This window comes from Paroedura picta, chromosome 4, assembly GCF_049243985.1.
Source record: "Paroedura picta isolate Pp20150507F chromosome 4, Ppicta_v3.0, whole genome shotgun sequence".
Lineage (NCBI taxonomy): Eukaryota > Metazoa > Chordata > Lepidosauria > Squamata > Gekkonidae > Paroedura > Paroedura picta.
In genome coordinates, this window is record NC_135372.1 from 23361511 (window position 1) to 23374742 (window position 13232).

A 13232-nucleotide genomic window follows, 5' to 3' on the forward strand; every position below is an offset into this window, starting at 1 on the left:
ACGAACCGTTCACTGGGCACTTATCCGTACGAAAATCCCTATTGATTTACCTGATTTTACAAGGAAATAAAATGTGAAAAAAATATTTCTACATCCCTTGGCCTTTCCCAACCATTTAAATTTTTCTCTTACAGGTCTAACACTTCCGAAAAACCAATACAACGCCCACCCGGAACAATATATAAAGCTAAACGAACCGTTCACTGGGCACTTATCCGTACGAAAATCCCTATTGATTTACCTGATTTTACAAGGAAATAAAATGTGAAAAAAATATTTCTACATCCCATGGCCTTTCCCAACCATTTAAATTTTTCTCTTACAGGTCTAACACTTCCGAAAAACCAATACAACGACCACCCGGAACAATATCTAAAGCTAAATGAACCGTTCACTGGGTACTTATCCGTACGAAAATCCCTATTGATTTACCTGATTTTACAAGGAAATAAAATGTGAAAAAAATATTTCTACATCCCATGGCCTTTCCCAACCATTTAAATTTTTCTCTTACAGGTCTACCACTTCCGAAAAACCAATACAACGCCCACCCGGAACAATATATAAAGCTAAACGAACCGTTCACTGGGCACTTATCCGTAAGAAAATCCCTATTGATTTACCTGTTTTTACAAGTAAATAAAATGTGAAAAAATATTTCTACATCCCATGGCCTTTCCCAACCATTTAAATTTTTCTCTTACAGGTCTAATACATCCGAAAAAGCAATACAACGCCCACCCGGAACAATATATAAAGCTAAACGAACCGTTCACTGGGTACTTACACGTACGAAAATCCCTATTGATTTACCTGATTTTACAAGGAAATAAAATGTGAAAAAAATATTTCTACATCCCTTGGCCTTTCCCAACCATTTAAATTTTTCTCTTACAGGTCTAACACTTCCGAAAAACCAATACAACGCCCACCCGGAAGAATATATAAAGCTAAACGAACCGTTCACTGGGCACTTATCCGTACGAAAATCCCTATTGATTTACCTGATTTTACAAGGAAATAAAATGTGAAAAAAATATTTCTACATCCCATGGCCTTTCCCAACCATTTAAATTTTTCTCTTACAGGTCTAACACTTCCGAAAAACCAATACAACGACCACCCGGAACAATATCTAAAGCTAAAAGAACCGTTCACTGGGTACTTATCCGTAAGAAAATCCCTATTGATTTACCTGTTTTTACAAGTAAATAAAATGTGAAAAAATATTTCTACATCCCATGGCCTTTCCCAACCATTTAAATTTTTCTCTTACAGGTCTAATACATCCGAAAAAGCAATACAACGCCCACCCGGAACAATATATAAAGCTAAACGAACCGTTCACTGGGTACTTACACGTACGAAAATCCCTATTGATTTACCTTATTTTACAAGGAAATAAAATATGAAAAAAATATTTCTACATCCCATGGCCTTTCCCAACCATTTAAATTTTTCTCTTACATTTCTAACACTTCCAAAAAACCAATACAACGCCCACCCGGAACAATATATAAAGCTAAACGAACCGTTCACTGGGCACTTATCCGTACGAAAATCCCTATTGATTTACCTGATTTTACAAGAAAATAAAATGTGAAAAAAAATTTCTACATCCCATGGCCTTTCCCAACCCTTTAAATTTTTCTCTTACAGGTCTAACACTTCCAAAAAACCAATACAACGCCCACCCGGAACAATATATAAAGCTAAACGAACTGTTCACTGGGCACTTATCCGTACGAAAATCCCTATTGATTTACCTGTTTTTACAAGGAAATAAAATGTGAAAAAAATATTTCTACATCCCATGGCCTTTCCCAACCATTTAAATTTTTCTCTTACAGGTCTAACACTTCCGAAAAACCAATACAACGCCTACCCGGAACAATATATAAAGCTAAACGAACCATTCACTGGGCACTTATCCGTACGAAAATCCCTATTGTTTTACCTGTTTTTACAAGGAAATAAAATGTGAAAAAAATGTTTCTACATCCCATGGCCTTTCCCAACCATTTAAATTTTTCTCTTACAGGTCTAACACTTCCGAAAAACCAATACAACGACCACCCGGAACAATATCTAAAGCTAAATGAACCGTTCACTGGGTACTTATCCGTACGAAAATCCCTATTGATTTACCTGATTTTACAAGGAAATAAAATGTGAAAAAAATATTTCTACATCCCATGGCCTTTCCCAACCATTTAAATTTTTCTCTTACAGGTCTACCACTTCCGAAAAACCAATACAACGCCCACCCGGAACAATATATAAAGCTAAACGAACCGTTCACTGGGCACTTATCCGTAAGAAAATCCCTATTGATTTACCTGTTTTTACAAGTAAATAAAATGTGAAAAAATATTTCTACATCCCATGGCCTTTCCCAACCATTTAAATTTTTCTCTTACAGGTCTAATACATCCGAAAAAGCAATACAACGCCCACCCGGAACAATATATAAAGCTAAACGAACCGTTCACTGGGTACTTACACGTACGAAAATCCCTATTGATTTACCTGATTTTACAAGGAAATAAAATGTGAAAAAAATATTTCTACATCCCTTGGCCTTTCCCAACCATTTAAATTTTTCTCTTACAGGTCTAACACTTCCGAAAAACCAATACAACGCCCACCCGGAAGAATATATAAAGCTAAACGAACCGTTCACTGGGCACTTATCCGTACGAAAATCCCTATTGATTTTCCTGATTTTACAAGGAAATAAAATGTGAAAAAAATATTTCTACATCCCATGGCCTTTCCCAACCATTTAAATTTTTCTCTTACAGGTCTAACACTTCCGAAAAACCAATACAACGACCACCCGGAACAATATCTAAAGCTAAAAGAACCGTTCACTGGGTACTTATCCGTAAGAAAATCCCTATTGATTTACCTGTTTTTACAAGTAAATAAAATGTGAAAAAATATTTCTACATCCCATGGCCTTTCCCAACCATTTAAATTTTTCTCTTACAGGTCTAATACATCCGAAAAAGCAATACAACGCCCACCCGGAACAATATATAAAGCTAAACGAACCGTTCACTGGGTACTTACACGTACGAAAATCCCTATTGATTTACCTTATTTTACAAGGAAATAAAATATGAAAAAAATATTTCTACATCCCATGGCCTTTCCCAACCATTTAAATTTTTCTCTTACATTTCTAACACTTCCAAAAAACCAATACAACGCCCACCCGGAACAATATATAAAGCTAAACGAACCGTTCACTGGGCACTTATCCGTACGAAAATCCCTATTGATTTACCTGATTTTACAAGAAAATAAAATGTGAAAAAAAATTTCTACATCCCATGGCCTTTCCCAACCCTTTAAATTTTTCTCTTACAGGTCTAACACTTCCAAAAAACCAATACAACGCCCACCCGGAACAATATATAAAGCTAAACGAACTGTTCACTGGGCACTTATCCGTACGAAAATCCCTATTGATTTACCTGTTTTTACAAGGAAATAAAATGTGAAAAAAATATTTCTACATCCCATGGCCTTTCCCAACCATTTAAATTTTTCTCTTACAGGTCTAACACTTCCGAAAAACCAATACAACGCCTACCCGGAACAATATATAAAGCTAAACGAACCATTCACTGGGCACTTATCCGTACGAAAATCCCTATTGTTTTACCTGTTTTTACAAGGAAATAAAATGTGAAAAAAATGTTTCTACATCCCATGGCCTTTCCCAACCATTTAAATTTTTCTCTTACAGGTCTAACACTTCCGAAAAACCAATACAACGCCCACCTGGAACAATATATAAAGGTAAACGAACCGTTCACTGGGCACTTATCCATACGAAAATCCCTAATTAATTTACCTGTTTTTACAAGGAAATAAAATGTGAAAAAAATATTTCTACATCCCATGGCCTTTCCCAACCATTTAAATTTTTCTCTTACAGGTCTAACACTTCCGAAAAGCCAATACAACGCCCACCCGGAACAATATATAAAGCTAAACGAACCGTTCACTGGGTACTTATCCTTACGAAAATCCCTATTAATTTACCTGTTTTTACAAGGAAATAAAATGTGAAAAAAATATTTCTACATCCCTTGGCCTTTCCCAACCATTTAAATTTTTCTCTTACAGGTCTAACACTTCCGAAAAACCAATACAACGCCCACTTGGAACAATATATAAAGCTAAACGAACCGTTCACTGGGTACTTATTCTTACGAAAATCCCTATTAATTTACCTGTTTTTACAAGGAAATAAAATGTGAAAAAAATATTTCTACATCCCATGGCCTTTCCCAACCATTTAAATTTTTCTCTTACAGGTCTAACACTTCCGAAAAACCAATACAACGCCCACTTGGAACAATATATAAAGCTAAACGAACCGTTCACTGGGTACTTATCCTTACGAAAATCCCTATTAATTTACCTGTTTTTACAAGGAAATAAAATGTGAAAAAAATATTTCTACATCCCATGGCCTTTCCCAACCATTTAAATTTTTCTCTTACAGGTCTAACACTTCCGAAAAACCAATACAACGCCCACCCGGAACAATATATAAAGCTAAACGAACCGTTCACTGGGTACTTACACGTACGAAAATCCCTATTGATTTACCTGTTTTTACAAGGAAATAAAATGTGAAAAAATATTTCTACATCCCATGGCCTTTCGCAACCATTTAAATTTTTCTCTTACAGGTCTAATAATTCCGAAAAACCAATACAACGCCCACCCGGAACAATATATAAAGCTAAACGAACCGTTCACTGGGTACTTACACGTACGAAAATCCCTATTGATTTACCTGATTTTACAAGGAAATAAAATGTGAAAAAAATATTTCTACATCCCATGGCCTTTCCCAACCATTTAAATTTTTCTCTTACAGGTCTAACACTTCCGAAAAACCAATACAACGACCACCCGGAACAATATCTAAAGCTAAATGAACCGTTCACTGGGTACTTATCCGTACGAAAATCCCTATTGATTTACCTGATTTTACAAGGAAATAAAATGTGAAAAAAATATTTCTACATCCCATGGCCTTTCCCAACCATTTAAATTTTTCTCTTACAGGTCTACCACTTCCGAAAAACCAATACAACGCCCACCCGGAACAATATATAAAGCTAAACGAACCGTTCACTGGGCACTTATCCGTAAGAAAATCCCTATTGATTTACCTGTTTTTACAAGTAAATAAAATGTGAAAAAATATTTCTACATCCCATGGCCTTTCCCAACCATTTAAATTTTTCTCTTACAGGTCTAATACATCCGAAAAAGCAATACAACGCCCACCCGGAACAATATATAAAGCTAAACGAACCGTTCACTGGGTACTTACACGTACGAAAATCCCTATTGATTTACCTGATTTTACAAGGAAATAAAATGTGAAAAAAATATTTCTACATCCCTTGGCCTTTCCCAACCATTTAAATTTTTCTCTTACAGGTCTAACACTTCCGAAAAACCAATACAACGCCCACCCGGAAGAATATATAAAGCTAAACGAACCGTTCACTGGGCACTTATCCGTACGAAAATCCCTATTGATTTACCTGATTTTACAAGGAAATAAAATGTGAAAAAAATATTTCTACATCCCATGGCCTTTCCCAACCATTTAAATTTTTCTCTTACAGGTCTAACACTTCCGAAAAACCAATACAACGACCACCCGGAACAATATCTAAAGCTAAAAGAACCGTTCACTGGGTACTTATCCGTAAGAAAATCCCTATTGATTTACCTGTTTTTACAAGTAAATAAAATGTGAAAAAATATTTCTACATCCCATGGCCTTTCCCAACCATTTAAATTTTTCTCTTACAGGTCTAATACATCCGAAAAAGCAATACAACGCCCACCCGGAACAATATATAAAGCTAAACGAACCGTTCACTGGGTACTTACACGTACGAAAATCCCTATTGATTTACCTTATTTTACAAGGAAATAAAATATGAAAAAAATATTTCTACATCCCATGGCCTTTCCCAACCATTTAAATTTTTCTCTTACATTTCTAACACTTCCAAAAAACCAATACAACGCCCACCCGGAACAATATATAAAGCTAAACGAACCGTTCACTGGGCACTTATCCGTACGAAAATCCCTATTGATTTACCTGATTTTACAAGAAAATAAAATGTGAAAAAAAATTTCTACATCCCATGGCCTTTCCCAACCCTTTAAATTTTTCTCTTACAGGTCTAACACTTCCAAAAAACCAATACAACGCCCACCCGGAACAATATATAAAGCTAAACGAACTGTTCACTGGGCACTTATCCGTACGAAAATCCCTATTGATTTACCTGTTTTTACAAGGAAATAAAATGTGAAAAAAATATTTCTACATCCCATGGCCTTTCCCAACCATTTAAATTTTTCTCTTACAGGTCTAACACTTCCGAAAAACCAATACAACGCCTACCCGGAACAATATATAAAGCTAAACGAACCATTCACTGGGCACTTATCCGTACGAAAATCCCTATTGTTTTACCTGTTTTTACAAGGAAATAAAATGTGAAAAAAATGTTTCTACATCCCATGGCCTTTCCCAACCATTTAAATTTTTCTCTTACAGGTCTAACACTTCCGAAAAACCAATACAACGCCCACCTGGAACAATATATAAAGGTAAACGAACCGTTCACTGGGCACTTATCCATACGAAAATCCCTAATTAATTTACCTGTTTTTACAAGGAAATAAAATGTGAAAAAAATATTTCTACATCCCATGGCCTTTCCCAACCATTTAAATTTTTCTCTTACAGGTCTAACACTTCCGAAAAGCCAATACAACGCCCACCCGGAACAATATATAAAGCTAAACGAACCGTTCACTGGGTACTTATCCTTACGAAAATCCCTATTAATTTTTCTGTTTTTACAAGGAAATAAAATGTGAAAAAAATATTTCTACATCCCTTGGCCTTTCCCAACCATTTAAATTTTTCTCTTACAGGTCTAACACTTCCGAAAAACCAATACAACGCCCACTTGGAACAATATATAAAGCTAAACGAACCGTTCACTGGGTACTTATTCTTACGAAAATCCCTATTAATTTACCTGTTTTTACAAGGAAATAAAATGTGAAAAAAATATTTCTACATCCCATGGCCTTTCCCAACCATTTAAATTTTTCTCTTACAGGTCTAACACTTCCGAAAAACCAATACAACGCCCACTTGGAACAATATATAAAGCTAAACGAACCGTTCACTGGGTACTTATCCTTACGAAAATCCCTATTAATTTACCTGTTTTTACAAGGAAATAAAATGTGAAAAAAATATTTCTACATCCCATGGCCTTTCCCAACCATTTAAATTTTTCTCTTACAGGTCTAACACTTCCGAAAAACCAATACAACGCCCACCCGGAACAATATATAAAGCTAAACGAACCGTTCACTGGGTACTTACACGTACGAAAATCCCTATTGATTTACCTGTTTTTACAAGGAAATAAAATGTGAAAAAATATTTCTACATCCCATGGCCTTTCGCAACCATTTAAATTTTTCTCTTACAGGTCTAATAATTCCGAAAAACCAATACAACGCCCACCCGGAACAATATATAAAGCTAAACGAACCGTTCACTGGGTACTTACACGTACGAAAATCCCTATTGATTTACCTGATTTTACAAGGAAATAAAATGTGAAAAAAATATTTCTACATCCCTTGGCCTTTCCCAACCATTTAAATTTTTCTCTTACAGGTCTAACACTTCCGAAAAACCAATACAACGCCCACCCGGAACAATATATAAAGCTAAACGAACCGTTCACTGGGCACTTATCCGTACGAAAATCCCTATTGATTTACCTGATTTTACAAGGAAATAAAATGTGAAAAAAATATTTCTACATCCCTTGGCCTTTCCCAACCATTTAAATTTTTCTCTTACAGGTCTAACACTTCCGAAAAACCAATACAACGCCCACCCGGAACAATATATAAAGCTAAACGAACCGTTCACTGGGCACTTATCCGTACGAAAATCCCTATTGATTTACCTGATTTTACAAGGAAATAAAATGTGAAAAAAATATTTCTACATCCCATGGCCTTTCCCAACCATTTAAATTTTTCTCTTACAGGTCTAACACTTCCGAAAAACCAATACAACGACCACCCGGAACAATATCTAAAGCTAAATGAACCGTTCACTGGGTACTTATCCGTACGAAAATCCCTATTGATTTACCTGATTTTACAAGGAAATAAAATGTGAAAAAAATATTTCTACATCCCATGGCCTTTCCCAACCATTTAAATTTTTCTCTTACAGGTCTACCACTTCCGAAAAACCAATACAACGCCCACCCGGAACAATATATAAAGCTAAACGAACCGTTCACTGGGCACTTATCCGTAAGAAAATCCCTATTGATTTACCTGTTTTTACAAGTAAATAAAATGTGAAAAAATATTTCTACATCCCATGGCCTTTCCCAACCATTTAAATTTTTCTCTTACAGGTCTAATACATCCGAAAAAGCAATACAACGCCCACCCGGAACAATATATAAAGCTAAACGAACCGTTCACTGGGTACTTACACGTACGAAAATCCCTATTGATTTACCTGATTTTACAAGGAAATAAAATGTGAAAAAAATATTTCTACATCCCTTGGCCTTTCCCAACCATTTAAATTTTTCTCTTACAGGTCTAACACTTCCGAAAAACCAATACAACGCCCACCCGGAAGAATATATAAAGCTAAACGAACCGTTCACTGGGCACTTATCCGTACGAAAATCCCTATTGATTTACCTGATTTTACAAGGAAATAAAATGTGAAAAAAATATTTCTACATCCCATGGCCTTTCCCAACCATTTAAATTTTTCTCTTACAGGTCTAACACTTCCGAAAAACCAATACAACGACCACCCGGAACAATATCTAAAGCTAAAAGAACCGTTCACTGGGTACTTATCCGTAAGAAAATCCCTATTGATTTACCTGTTTTTACAAGTAAATAAAATGTGAAAAAATATTTCTACATCCCATGGCCTTTCCCAACCATTTAAATTTTTCTCTTACAGGTCTAATACATCCGAAAAAGCAATACAACGCCCACCCGGAACAATATATAAAGCTAAACGAACCGTTCACTGGGTACTTACACGTACGAAAATCCCTATTGATTTACCTTATTTTACAAGGAAATAAAATATGAAAAAAATATTTCTACATCCCATGGCCTTTCCCAACCATTTAAATTTTTCTCTTACATTTCTAACACTTCCAAAAAACCAATACAACGCCCACCCGGAACAATATATAAAGCTAAACGAACCGTTCACTGGGCACTTATCCGTACGAAAATCCCTATTGATTTACCTGATTTTACAAGAAAATAAAATGTGAAAAAAAATTTCTACATCCCATGGCCTTTCCCAACCCTTTAAATTTTTCTCTTACAGGTCTAACACTTCCAAAAAACCAATACAACGCCCACCCGGAACAATATATAAAGCTAAACGAACTGTTCACTGGGCACTTATCCGTACGAAAATCCCTATTGATTTACCTGTTTTTACAAGGAAATAAAATGTGAAAAAAATATTTCTACATCCCATGGCCTTTCCCAACCATTTAAATTTTTCTCTTACAGGTCTAACACTTCCGAAAAACCAATACAACGCCTACCCGGAACAATATATAAAGCTAAACGAACCATTCACTGGGCACTTATCCGTACGAAAATCCCTATTGTTTTACCTGTTTTTACAAGGAAATAAAATGTGAAAAAAATGTTTCTACATCCCATGGCCTTTCCCAACCATTTAAATTTTTCTCTTACAGGTCTAACACTTCCGAAAAACCAATACAACGCCCACCTGGAACAATATATAAAGGTAAACGAACCGTTCACTGGGCACTTATCCATACGAAAATCCCTAATTAATTTACCTGTTTTTACAAGGAAATAAAATGTGAAAAAAATATTTCTACATCCCATGGCCTTTCCCAACCATTTAAATTTTTCTCTTACAGGTCTAACACTTCCGAAAAGCCAATACAACGCCCACCCGGAACAATATATAAAGCTAAACGAACCGTTCACTGGGTACTTATCCTTACGAAAATCCCTATTAATTTACCTGTTTTTACAAGGAAATAAAATGTGAAAAAAATATTTCTACATCCCTTGGCCTTTCCCAACCATTTAAATTTTTCTCTTACAGGTCTAACACTTCCGAAAAACCAATACAACGCCCACTTGGAACAATATATAAAGCTAAACGAACCGTTCACTGGGTACTTATTCTTACGAAAATCCCTATTAATTTACCTGTTTTTACAAGGAAATAAAATGTGAAAAAAATATTTCTACATCCCATGGCCTTTCCCAACCATTTAAATTTTTCTCTTACAGGTCTAACACTTCCGAAAAACCAATACAACGCCCACTTGGAACAATATATAAAGCTAAACGAACCGTTCACTGGGTACTTATCCTTACGAAAATCCCTATTAATTTACCTGTTTTTACAAGGAAATAAAATGTGAAAAAAATATTTCTACATCCCATGGCCTTTCCCAACCATTTAAATTTTTCTCTTACAGGTCTAACACTTCCGAAAAACCAATACAACGCCCACCCGGAACAATATATAAAGCTAAACGAACCGTTCACTGGGTACTTACACGTACGAAAATCCCTATTGATTTACCTGTTTTTACAAGGAAATAAAATGTGAAAAAATATTTCTACATCCCATGGCCTTTCGCAACCATTTAAATTTTTCTCTTACAGGTCTAATACTTCCGAAAAACCAATACAACGCCCACCCGGAACAATATATAAAGCTAAACGAACCGTTCACTGGGTACTTACACGTACGAAAATCCCTATTGATTTACCTGATTTTACAAGGAAATAAAATGTGAAAAAAATATTTCTACATCCCTTGGCCTTTCCCAACCATTTAAATTTTTCTCTTACAGGTCTAACACTTCCGAAAAACCAATACAACGCCCACCCGGAACAATATATAAAGCTAAACGAACCGTTCACTGGGCACTTATCCGTACGAAAATCCCTATTGATTTACCTGATTTTACAAGGAAATAAAATGTGAAAAAAATATTTCTACATCCCTTGGCCTTTCCCAACCATTTAAATTTTTCTCTTACAGGTCTAACACTTCCGAAAAACCAATACAACGCCCACCCGGAACAATATATAAAGCTAAACGAACCGTTCACTGGGCACTTATCCGTACGAAAATCCCTATTGATTTACCTGATTTTACAAGGAAATAAAATGTGAAAAAAATATTTCTACATCCCATGGCCTTTCCCAACCATTTAAATTTTTCTCTTACAGGTCTAACACTTCCGAAAAACCAATACAACGACCACCCGGAACAATATCTAAAGCTAAATGAACCGTTCACTGGGTACTTATCCGTACGAAAATCCCTATTGATTTACCTGATTTTACAAGGAAATAAAATGTGAAAAAAATATTTCTACATCCCATGGCCTTTCCCAACCATTTAAATTTTTCTCTTACAGGTCTACCACTTCCGAAAAACCAATACAACGCCCACCCGGAACAATATATAAAGCTAAACGAACCGTTCACTGGGCACTTATCCGTAAGAAAATCCCTATTGATTTACCTGTTTTTACAAGTAAATAAAATGTGAAAAAATATTTCTACATCCCATGGCCTTTCCCAACCATTTAAATTTTTCTCTTACAGGTCTAATACATCCGAAAAAGCAATACAACGCCCACCCGGAACAATATATAAAGCTAAACGAACCGTTCACTGGGTACTTACACGTACGAAAATCCCTATTGATTTACCTTATTTTACAAGGAAATAAAATATGAAAAAAATATTTCTACATCCCATGGCCTTTCCCAACCATTTAAATTTTTCACTTACATTTCTAACACTTCCAAAAAACCAATACAACGCCCACCCGGAACAATATATAAAGCTAAACGAACCGTTCACTGGGCACTTATCCGTATGAAAATCCCTATTGATTTACCTGATTTTATAAGAAAATAAAATGTGAAAAAAATATTTCTACATCCCATGGCCTTTCCCAACCCTTTAAATTTTTCTCTTACAGGTCTAACACTTCCAAAAAACCAATACAACGCCCACCCGGAACAATATATAAAGCTAAACGAACCGTTCACTGGGCACTTATCCGTACGAAAATCCCTATTGATTTACCTGATTTTACAAGGAAAGAAAATGTGAAAAAAATATTTCTACATCCCATGGCCTTTCCCAACCATTTAAATTTTTCTCTTACAGGTCTACCACTTCCGAAAAACCAATACAACGCCCACCCGGAACAATATATAAAGCTAAACGAACCGTTCACTGGGCACTTATCCGTACGAAAATCCCTATTGTTTTACCTGTTTTTACAAGGAAATAAAATGTGAAAAAAATGTTTCTACATCCCATGGCCTTTCCCAACCATTTAAATTTTTCTCTTACAGGTCTAACACTTCCGAAAAACCAATACAACGCCCACCCGGAACAATATATAAAGCTAAACGAACCGTTCACTGGGTACTTACACGTACGAAAATCCCTATTGATTTACCTGTTTTTACAAGGAAATAAAATGTGAAAAAATAGTTCTAAATCCCATGGCCTTTCCCAACCATTTAAATTTTTCTCTTACAGGTCTAATACTTCCGAAAAACCAATACAACGCCCACCCGGAACAATATATAAAGCTAAACGAACCGTTCACTGGGTACTTACACGTACGAAAATCCCTATTGATTTACCTGATTTTACAAGGAAATAAAATGCGAAAAAAATATTTCTACATCCCTTGGCCTTTCCCAACCATTTAAATTTTTCTCTTACAGGTCTAACACTTCCGAAAAACCAATACAACGCCCACCCGGAACAATATATAAAGCTAAACGAACCGTTCACTGGGCACTTATCCGTACGAAAATCCCTATTGATTTACCTGATTTTACAAGGAAATAAAATGTGAAAAAAATATTTCTACATCCCATGGCCTTTCCCAATCCTTTAAATTTTTCTCTTACAGGTCTAACACTTCCAAAAAACCAATACAACGCCCACCCGGAACAATATATAAAGCTAAACGAACCGTTCACTGGGCACTTATCCGTACGAAAATCCCTATTGATTTACCTGTTTTTACAAGGAAA